Source organism: Oculina patagonica, unplaced genomic scaffold (genome assembly GCF_052425735.1).
Source record: "Oculina patagonica isolate OP01 unplaced genomic scaffold, crgOcupat unplaced656, whole genome shotgun sequence".
NCBI classification, from domain to species: Eukaryota; Metazoa; Cnidaria; class Anthozoa; order Scleractinia; family Oculinidae; genus Oculina; species Oculina patagonica.
This window is the reverse complement of record NW_027558533.1, coordinates 1-10,527: the sequence shown is the minus strand read 5'-3', so window position 1 is coordinate 10,527 and position 10,527 is coordinate 1. Positions and strand designations below refer to the sequence as shown.

General features: G+C 40.6%; 1 pseudogene across 1 annotated transcript; it reads right to left on the bottom strand.

Annotated features, from left to right (window-relative positions):
• Positions 1-613: 613 nt before the first annotated feature.
• LOC144641069 (meprin A subunit alpha-like) lies at positions 614-10,231 on the bottom strand (annotated as a pseudogene). Its single transcript, XR_013568488.1, has 10 exons — positions 10,044-10,231; positions 9,257-9,482; positions 7,445-7,611; positions 6,801-6,981; positions 5,004-5,150; positions 3,746-4,003; positions 3,224-3,305; positions 2,065-2,207; positions 1,109-1,258; positions 614-652 (listed from the first exon to the last, which is right to left on the bottom strand). The product of XR_013568488.1 is annotated as a meprin A subunit alpha-like (transcript).
• Positions 10,232-10,527: the final 296 nt, after the last annotated feature.

The following is a 10,527-nucleotide window of genomic DNA, read 5'->3' as shown; positions in this document are numbered from 1 at the left end:
GCATACATGGTAAAGAATCGCAACTGCCACAAGGCTCTCCAGTTCGCCATTTAAAAGGGGCGCGCTAAGGAGTGAATTTCGAGACTACCGAAAACAAATCCAGTGGCAGATTGGAAAGCTTGAACGCGGGATCTCCGGCCTCCTCCGGCCTCCTCAACTAGGCAGGGCCGTAACTAGCAAGAGGCAAGACGAGGCACTTGCCTCGTCTGAATCACTTTCCAGATCTTCTAGACCCCAAAATTTCCTGATGGCGCGCACCCTGAACCCCTCTAGCTTAAGGAAAAGCCTCCGTGCGTCTATGCTTTTTCTTTGCCTTGGGCAGTAAGCACCTCTCCCAAGAAACAACCAGTTAGCTGTGAGATACCCCCGGCTAGCCCTTGAGGCAAGAGACAAACGTGAAACAAGGACGCGAATGATTTTTCGTACACAGGGCCTCAACTACGAGATGTGCCGTGAGTAGCGAAGGAGAATATAATGTACGAGTTTGTCTGTTAGGTTAAGAGACTGAAAAAAGACTTCTTCTCCAGGTTTAACAGACTTATTTTGTGGAGATTTTCAAAACTTCACAGTCCAAGTTTTATTTTTATTATTACTTTTTTTTATTTTCTCTTGATTTGAATGATCCCCAAGTGAATTGACGTCCCCCTTCCTCCTGCAATGAAACAAAACAAAAACGCAAACAAATTGAAAGAGGTCTGTAGCGCGACAATGTGCATTTCGCAAGATCAAAACTACCTGAGCGGATAGAGGTGTGTGAGATGGGATGGCCAAATGTATTGTGCTTTTGGACCCTAAATTGGAGTTTTCAGTCGTTTCGTTGCGAGGTTAAGAAGCGCAAAGATTGAGGCGAATGTTGGTCACGTCACTGCTCGAGAAAAAAGGAAACTTGTGTTCTTTTACATGCTGTCAATAACTTCTTGCAAGAAATATCAGTAATCTTTAGGCTCGCCAGGAGTCAACCTAGTTTTGTGAATATAGCGATAAAGCATAATGATTTTACAAAGTCTGTTGCGATGCACGCCTCTAAAGCGGAAGCCTTTTCACTAGAGTTGTGTGTATACTTGGTTTTAGCTAAATGCCTCCCTTCCAAACGTAAAGCCGCTCTCACCTGTCCCTATACTATCTTATAAACGTAGTTCGTCCAGCCTTTTCCGACTCCCTGCCAGCACTTGTCAGGCGGTGCGATCCCGTACTTGTCGTACTGTATAGCATCGGCGCTACCACTCCAACATTCTCCATAGAACTGTACACCAAACACCTACAAGAATAATAAAGATAATTACGCCATGTCCCTTGCGAGATGATAAGTGGAACTGTGTGGTAATTAACCTCGTTTACAAGTACTTGTGAACGAGGTTCGGGTGACGTAGTGTTAAGCTGCATGCTACGTCACGAATGACACAGCTTAGAAAACTTTACCTTACCTTTTGTTTGTTTTGGTATTTCGTAATCTGTTTCCCCACTCGCAACAATGCTAGCGAGTTGTTTCGTTTTGGTTTATGACTGCGTCTATGGTAATTTCCAATCATCTTAAGGTGTACATCGCCAAAAGGCTACGTTTTAACGTCAAAAGTCAAAAGATTGATAACCGAGGTGGCCTCCCCTATAAGCCTGGTGGTTTCTTGGATGTCTCTTCTCTCTACTTTAATGTTAATGCTATGTAGTTTTTAATTCTAAAGTGGGTAATATGATGATGATGATGATGATGATGATGATGATATTGATGATGATGATAATGATGATGATGATGATGTTGGTAATGATGATCAAGAGTAAGAATAGTAACTATGTAGATCTCTGCACGTATTGCGGGATATGACACTGTATATTATTATTTGTTGCAGGGCTCCAAAAAGTGCCGTCCGGTCGTCCGGAACTAGTTGATTTTCCTGCTGGGCGAGGGTCCAGGCAAAGGTTCAGGCAAGTCGTCTGCCGAATAAATCTTTAAAATAATGATATTTTTAAAATATTTTTGGATCTTTAACAATCTAAACAAATCGTCACTTTTAATGGGACTAATACACTCGACTTCAACACAAACGACAACCTTTTTCACTAACTAACCTTGAAGCCTTTTTCTTGAACCGCATTAGCGCAGTCAGCGATGGTATTTTCCATGTGGTACCAATCAATTTTTCCTCGGAAACTTGTCACTAGGCTGGGTAGCGCGCGCATGGATTTGTCTTTAAAACAACCGACAGCCTCCACTACAGAATGAAAAGAATACGTGTTGATTAAAATTTCAGCGTTTTTCAGATGATAATATACATTTGAGGGGCCTGTAGGGGTCAATACTAATGGGAACTGGTAATTGGACAAATTTTCACTGGGAAAATGGGATTTGGGTCACTGGGACTGGAAATCACAAAGAAATAAACAATAGAACTGGTAATGGGATTTGAAAAATTGAGAAACAATAAGCTGGGAAATGTGATTTGGACAAAATTTGGGATGGGAAATGGTAATTTTCACCCCCCTTCCTCCTCCTCCTTCAGACCCCTCATATTTGTTTGGTTATGAATTGAACTACATGCTCTTTCAGCAACGGCACCGCTTATAACAGAGTGTAGTCGTTCAACATGGTTAAAAATCTGGTGTCTATATGTGGCCAGGACAAGATCACAACTGTTTGCCCACTTTTCGAAGGTGTCCACGTACTGGAAACAAATATGCTGATTGTGTTTGGCCGTGATCAAGATTGTCCTGTCGGCTGGTTGGGAGGTATTTACTTGCTGTAAGTTCAAGTACAAACCTAGCGGTTTTTTTTTTTGGGACTTCAATTTTCTGTCCGCTTTAATTTGGATAACTGTCCGTTCTAGGGCTAGAAACATTCCACCTATTGGAGGTTTGTGTGGCCGTGCTCACGATTAGCTGAGTCCGCTTTCAACAGTTGTCCGCCTACGAAATGTGTTCCAGTTGTTATTAAAGGTTCGATTGTTTTAAGAAGTGACGGATTTAGGGAACAGAAGTAGGTATATTAATCTGTGTTGCATCGTTTTGGAGAAAGAATCATCAATTTGCCCTGTTACCGAAAGAGTAAAACTGAAGAGCAAGACGGTAGAACCAAATAACTTTCTTAGTCTGCGGGAATTGAACTGTTGACTTGTGTTCTTTCCGACTAGGAAATACCAATAGCGCACTTGACTCGGCAGCTGTGGACAGTTTGTCTTAAACTAGAAGAAACGCGATGAGTGAAAGAATAGAGAATACTACACTGACTTACAGCAAGGGGACTCTTTCAAGCTTATGTGGTCCAGTGCAGTGTCGGCCCGGAAGCTTGATCCACGGACGGCCTCGAAGATCCACTGCCGAGAACAAAACAAATCAAATGTCCGATATGATCAGTACCGGGTTACACAGCAAAAGTCACCTGTATACAGCTAATTCGAGAAAGGTTGTCGGAAAAAAGCACAAAAGTGGCGGAGACAGGATGGAATGGTAGTATAGGTAGAAGCAGAGAGCTCCTGCACGTGCTGAATACTAATAAGATGGCTACATGATAAACGCGAATTTGCAGGATTGCTTGCTCTTCAGACACGTGGAAACAAGGTATTTTTAGCCACACAAAATTTTAGGAGAATTTTCAGAACTCAAAGACATGCAACAGTAAAAGTAAAGCAACAGAAAAAGTCTTCCTGAGATGAAAAACAAAGTCTTCACGTGCAGAAATATGAACTTGTACCTTTCTCCCGCCAATATGCAAAATTCAAGTAAATACCTTGGTTAATAAGATGTATATATTTACCTGACATTGTGAATTGCTGCTGACAAGAGTAACTGGCGCCATATTCCAGGCATCGCCTTGGTCACCGGACCGAGACCACACCTTCCCTCAGGGTACCCGTGACAGGTTTGACATACACGTTCAACTCTCCGATCCCTGAGCCGTACATGTGGTACCAAAATGTCAAGCAGCGACCAGCGGTTGGTGGGAAGGTGGGGCTGAGCAATTTTGCCTTGTTACCTGGCGAGACGCCACTAGTTTCCACAAATATGTAGTGGCCTGAAGAATACGTAAATGGATAATATGTTACATATACAGTCAACTCTCTCTAAAACGGACAGCTTCCGGACCGGCTCAACCTGTCCGTCTTAGATAAGGGTCCGTATCATGGCATATACCAAGGAGTTTGGCCAAAGGCCCAAGAGATTTCAAGCAATCCCTCATCGTTTCGGCATGTGGGCAGGATTATCGTGGACAGGAAGTTCATCTCGCGCGCGCGTCCCCATGTCGTTGTGCACTCTTTGTGCTATTTGTTCGATTGCAACCGCGCATGTGATGGAACTGTTCGCACAAATGACGTGTTTTTCGTGTGTTAAAACGGGGATTTCGCCGGTTTTTGGTCTATACTGTTCTGAAATTAGTGTCAGGCAAATGGCCAGTTAACCCTAAACAAGCATTATTTTTGGCCATCGAGCGGAATATAAACTTAATTTGCACAGTATTTGCGGATAGAGATCAAGCTACGGCTATAAATATCGATATTTCGAAGACGCGCGGAACTAACTTGAAAACGTTTGCCTTACTTTTTCAGATTGCAATCCATTTCCATCTGAGCTGTCCGTGGCTAACGATGCTCGTTAACAGTTTCGGTGCTCTAATATAGCAATTTTTAATAAAAATGGACTATTATTTTTAGGTTTCCTGCGACACAAATATAAATTTTGGCGGTTCAAAAATCAGTTTTGGCGGTTAGTTGCTAGTGGGTGAAGTAAACAGTTTAACGGGTATTAAGAAACTCTTCTAGTCAGGCACTTATGGCTTGGGAGGCTCGAGGAATAGATATATTGGGCTCGCTATTTATTTATCTGAGCAGAAAGCCTGCTCACTGGCTACTGCATCCCTGCTCTCACCTCACAGTGGATTCCGGTGTACATAGGATTGGCGCATCAACCTGGCCATAGTCAGTAGACGAGATTAACTTGGCCTGGCTCTTCCCCAATCGTCCGTTATGTCATGTGACAAAAGGCGACTGGGAACAAGTATTGGGTGATTGGGTTACCTGATCCAGACGTGTGGTCCCCTGATGGACCAGTGCTGCTTGCTGGCGTGCCCTTTGCATGTCGTTCCCAGTTGAAAGCAGATGGATTGTTTGGATCATTTATCCAATGGCACATTTGATCAAAATCAAATTCACAGTCATCAGGCCCTAAAAAATCGATGAAAAAAGATCAGCAAAACTCGTACCGAAGCTAGTTCTACGTATTTTCATACCACGTTGATTTTTTTACTGTTTGTTCTTCATCCGGGATTGGATGACAAAATCCACGCATACGCTATCCATTCCTGTTTGCATTAAGTCTTATTTTTTACCGAAACAAGTGGTCGTTCATCGTTAACATGGATTTAGAGTTGTACTCTAGCAGTGCCCGTGCCACAGGCAGACTTACTTTTGTCTTAATTTGGCGACTTGTATACTTTGCTACCATGAAAGCTTTTAGGGCTGAGCACCCAAGATATCTTACATAAGAGCCTAGCTTTAGGCACCCTGCAATCATTCTAAAAGCACGGCTTTGGGAACTGGTCAGAGTTTTCGCATCGGGGATGAACTCATGACAATACGATCGATTCTGGTATGACATGACGCGCATAAGTCAATAGTAGTCCCTATGGAAACATGGCGGTTGGTAGTTTTCACTCCCAGAAAAATCATTTGTCAGGAGAATTGGGTTACTCCGACCCAGAGATAGAGTCTCAGTGAATAAGTGTCTGAAGTTTTAAGGCTATTCGTTCATCTCCTGGGAAGTTACAGAGGTATTTGTATTGCTAATAACGTGAAAACGAGGCTAGGAAGGCCGGGGTGGCTTTTTAAAAACAAATCTCTTTAACTTAAATGAGTCATAATTTTATGGCTATTTAAACCAAATTGCCGACAGTGATCAGAATAGCATAATCTATCACCTTTACCGTACCCAAATTCGCATTTAGCCAATCAGAAGGGAGATATAATGTTAGGATATCGTACGATATCAAATCCCTCACGTGAAATACAACAAGATCACGGTCGCTAAGGAATAATGTGTTTATACTGTACGAAGAATATACCAATGAAAATAGAACAGCGTATTTTATATTTAGCGATGTTTAGCGATGATAAAAAAAAAAAAACTTTCCATAAAAACCTAAGCAAGAGCGCGCTCGCCAATTTCGCGATGTTAGCATAAAAAACTTAGTCAGACTGAAAAAAATGGAGTTATAATTTCTATAATGTTACGTTTTATGTTGATTTTTAAGTTAGACATTAAAAAAAAAAAAAAAAAAGGTAAAAAAGACGAAGAAGAAGAACTTGGTAAAAGTATTGCAGATTAAGTCTACACAATTAAGTCAATTTTCAGTTCGTACATTGCAAGCATGGCTTCAAAAACAGAGCGATAAATATAACCAGATTTATTGATGAATTTGGGTGCAGTAAGTACCTAATAGATACATTCTTGGAAGGCTTAGGGTGGATGTCCGAATGGTTTGGTCTCGCCTTTGCTGTTATTGCAAAATAGACACCATCGCGCCAGAAATACATGAATATGTATCTTTTAAACTCTTTTTATATATACGTGAAACATACCAAAAAAATACGATTAGATATAAATATAGTTAAGTGCCGCTATAAAGCAAAAAACGAAACTTTACCAAACAACAGATTAAATGAATGACAACCATTTTTGCATAGGGTCTTATGATCACCTTTGCAATCAAAAAAGAAGAATATTTTTATTAGCTTACAGACCAAAGTCGGTGTTATAGTATATTGGGGTTATCAAGCATCCTGAATAATTTTCTGCTATATACTTTGTTTACCCACCTATTCCACAGGACTTAAGCTTGCAGACCTGCGAGCTGTTTGAGTTCCCACCGCACGCTTTGCCGCCATACTTTGGCGGTGGTTCGTCACATGACCTCGTTCTGGAATGCGTTTCGAATCCACATTCAGCATCGCACTGGCCCCATGATGACCAGCGACCCCAGTGACCGTCGATGGGGGCTAAAAATAGAATGGCTTAAATTTTAATACAGAGTAAAATCAATTGCGCTTTCGGAAATAAGCCATGAATCATTTTGTGGGTCTTTTAAACCTATAGTTTGAAATCGTAGTGTATTTTCAGAGTATTTCTTTTCAAATGGATTTTATTAAGCCCTGCTATGTGGTTCTGCTTTTTAATATGTTGAAGAAGTTGGTTCTAACCTACAGTCCGTGGAAGAAAACCTAATGTGCGACCATTCAGATGACAGCTTTTGGGCAATACTTTCGTGAAGCACTTTTTATGACGAAATTCGAGATCGCCCACGAAACGAAACACTGTCTTGAGTCTCGATCAATCCAAAAACTACGGGGTAAACGAAAAATTAATAAAAAACTTAAGATCGGGTTTTCAGACCTCCTGTACGATTATGATTTTCTTCATTTTAACATGATGAATTATTAATGAGTTTGTGTAGTTACTTATCAAAACACTCTCTGTTGCTGCACTTGACTTGGTGCAGATCCACTCCATACTGGTCCGCTCCTGGGCAATCCTGGCTTATACTACTGGAGGTGCAGAAGTGTTGTCGGACTTCATAGCAGTAGATACTACATGGAACAAACTTTGAACAAGAACTCCAGGCACCACTTGCTAGAAAGAACATAATGAAAAAACAAACAGATAAATGGAGAGCCTTGCTTGCTTCTTGAATGGTTTGCTATCCTTCGAGAGACCAATAGAACAAATAACAGGAAAAATGCCCCTAGCACTTCAAAAAAATGGCAACTGCTACACTAGAGTACCAGTAGAATTACAAGCTAGTGAGAGCTCCTACACAGCCGAGTAAAACTAGAACAAAGTACCAAAGAGTTAAATTAAAGAGTTAAATTAAAGAAGACAAAAATATATTAAATAATTGTACGCTAATAGTATTTCTAGTATGTAGATAACAAAGTCTGTATAATCTGAACATTTGAAAAACTGCTCCAGAATTCCCTCTCGCCTCTATGAATGAAATCTTAAAGGCTGAATCTATGGGGACTTGTCCTCAAGCAGATGATTGCAATAGGACTTGACACACTTCAGTAAAGGATATATATGAAGATTGGGCTCCATAAGTCTGGGTAAAATTCAACGTTAATTTTACATGTCATGACACTATGTAAGTGGATGTGTTCAAAGTTAATTAATTCCATTTACAACATCTTTAAAAAAAAAAAAAAAAAAGACTGAAGCAATACCCTTCTTTTTTGTACACATACAAGTCTTTTGTCTGGAGCTGGAAAGTATATTCAGTGATCATATTGAAATGAACAAATCTCTTCAAGTCCCCATCGTAGCATATCTGGCTCAGTACAACTATCTTCAACGTATTTAATGTGGATGTAAATAAAGAAGACAACAGTGTATTAAGTAATTGTACGCTAGTTTCTTGTATGTAGTTAAAAATTATAAATCTGAACATTGTGACTTTTAAGAATCTTCCCTCTCACTTATCTATGAATGAAATCTTAAAGGCTGAATCCTATGGGACTTGTCTCAATGGAGTGATTGCAATAGGACTTGTTTAAAATCAAATGCATGAGATACCTGATGGGAAGAAATTTAGGCTCCACACAATTAACCAACATGCCCCAAAAAAAACGTTAATTTACAAAATTATGTCCCCACATTTTCTGTGAGTGGACCCACCATTTCCAAGACCTTAAATTTCATTCCCCTTAGAAAAAACTTATGGTTCAAAAAAATGCAAGAACTAAGAAGCAACAAACTTTTCTTTTTACAACAAACCTTTCCAGTCTTTACCAATGCTACCCGCTTTTAAAAATATTCTCATCTGCAATACTTCCCGGTTGTTCTTCCTTTCAAGAAGAATGGAACAGTAGCCTCAATGTCTTTCGGGTAGATCAGAAATCTGGATAATTTACCGCCATTCCGAAAGTTTACCCCGTCCTTTGCATTGCTTTACTACATTCAAAAGCAATTTTCCTCCAATTCTGCGGGCATGGTAGGTCAAGATTCTGTGAAAGACCTTAATTTAAAGGGCAGTGTTAAAAAACTATAATAAGGTGCCGGTACATGCATAGATGAATCTGGCGGGCTAGGTTGAGTTTTGCAGCCTCTCAGCATCCAATATTCGACTAAGCAAATGGATGAAATGTTCCTCAACTTGGCTCTTTTTGCTCCTCAAGAGATCGGTTTGAAAAAAAAAAATGGTTTGAGTCCAGGTTCAGTGAATGTTAGAGTTGTTTTTTTTGTTTTGTTTTTCACAAAGACAGGACCCATGTTCTCGGACCGTCACAAACAAAAAGTTCAAAGCCCTCACGAGCATCTAGATTCAAGTAAATCCAAGTCTCAAAAACAGGCCACGATTTGGGATGCAGGTTCGATCAGGAAGGTGTCATGCCACCATTTTGGGGAAAACACAAACGCCCGTAGTGCATGATGGAGTCGAAATCATATTTGAGTTCAAAAACGTCAATATGCACGATGGCTATACTTGTTAAAGTTGTGGTCTTCCTCTGAAATAGGTTTTAAAATAATTAAATTAATAAAATATATGCACTACAACGAGTGTTATGCAGTGCAGATTCAATAACATTAAGTGACTAGCCGGTACATTTGCTATTTTTCCCTCAATCAAATGCATATTTCTCGGCTTTATCAGCAATTAACCAGTAACGATTTTGCACATTAGGTACGCACTGTAAGAGAAAAATCAGTCAAAACTGGCACTAAGCTTTTCCTGGAAAAAAGCAAAATGTCAAATGAATTCAAGCATATATTCTCCTCATTTTCTTTTCTTGCTGGTTGAGAAAGCCGAATGTGTTAATTGTGTCGCTGAAATTTGTATGTAAGTTTTAGTTGTATGCTTCAGCTTCTTGGATTGCGACCGCCAGCTCTGCGAAACGAAAGAACACACATGTTTCTCCTTGCTAAGGGAGTGCGGGGCGGACACAAATTTGTCAGAAGCTAAGGGAGTCGCTGGCAAATTTGTTTCTTTAGTTCGTGGCCACTGTGGCCCCCCGATTAATAGTAAGTCTCAGAACGCAAAATTTTAAAAAGTTATATCACTTAGTTACCATCTTCTATGTTCTCCCAGAGCACCTCTACGTAAAGATTTCTGTCAGGTCGTGACTGTTCGTGCCAGAAGCCAATTGCGTGCATCAGTTCGTGCATAATTGTTCCTTTGTGGTTACAGCCGCTGCCCAGTGACAACTGTTGTCCAATTCCAGACATCCAATACTGACGACCAACTGGTGACCAACACCTGAAAAGCAAATCACGTGACTGACATTAGCAAGATGGTTATGAAAGCCTATAAGCGAGAGTCTTGTTTTTTGTTTAAGTCAGTTCAAGATGCCCAAACGATGAGGCAAGTCGAGGCGATTTTCTTTCTCGTGGAACAACTAGATCTTGAGCGTTGGTGGATACCAGGCAAGGAAAGAAGACTAGGCAAGAAATTTTCAACCCCAAATAAACTCTGATCAAAACCCCTTCCGCAATCCCCCCCTCTCCCCCGCCCCTCCCACTGCCATCTCAGTTAGGCTCTCCCTGGACTAGAGC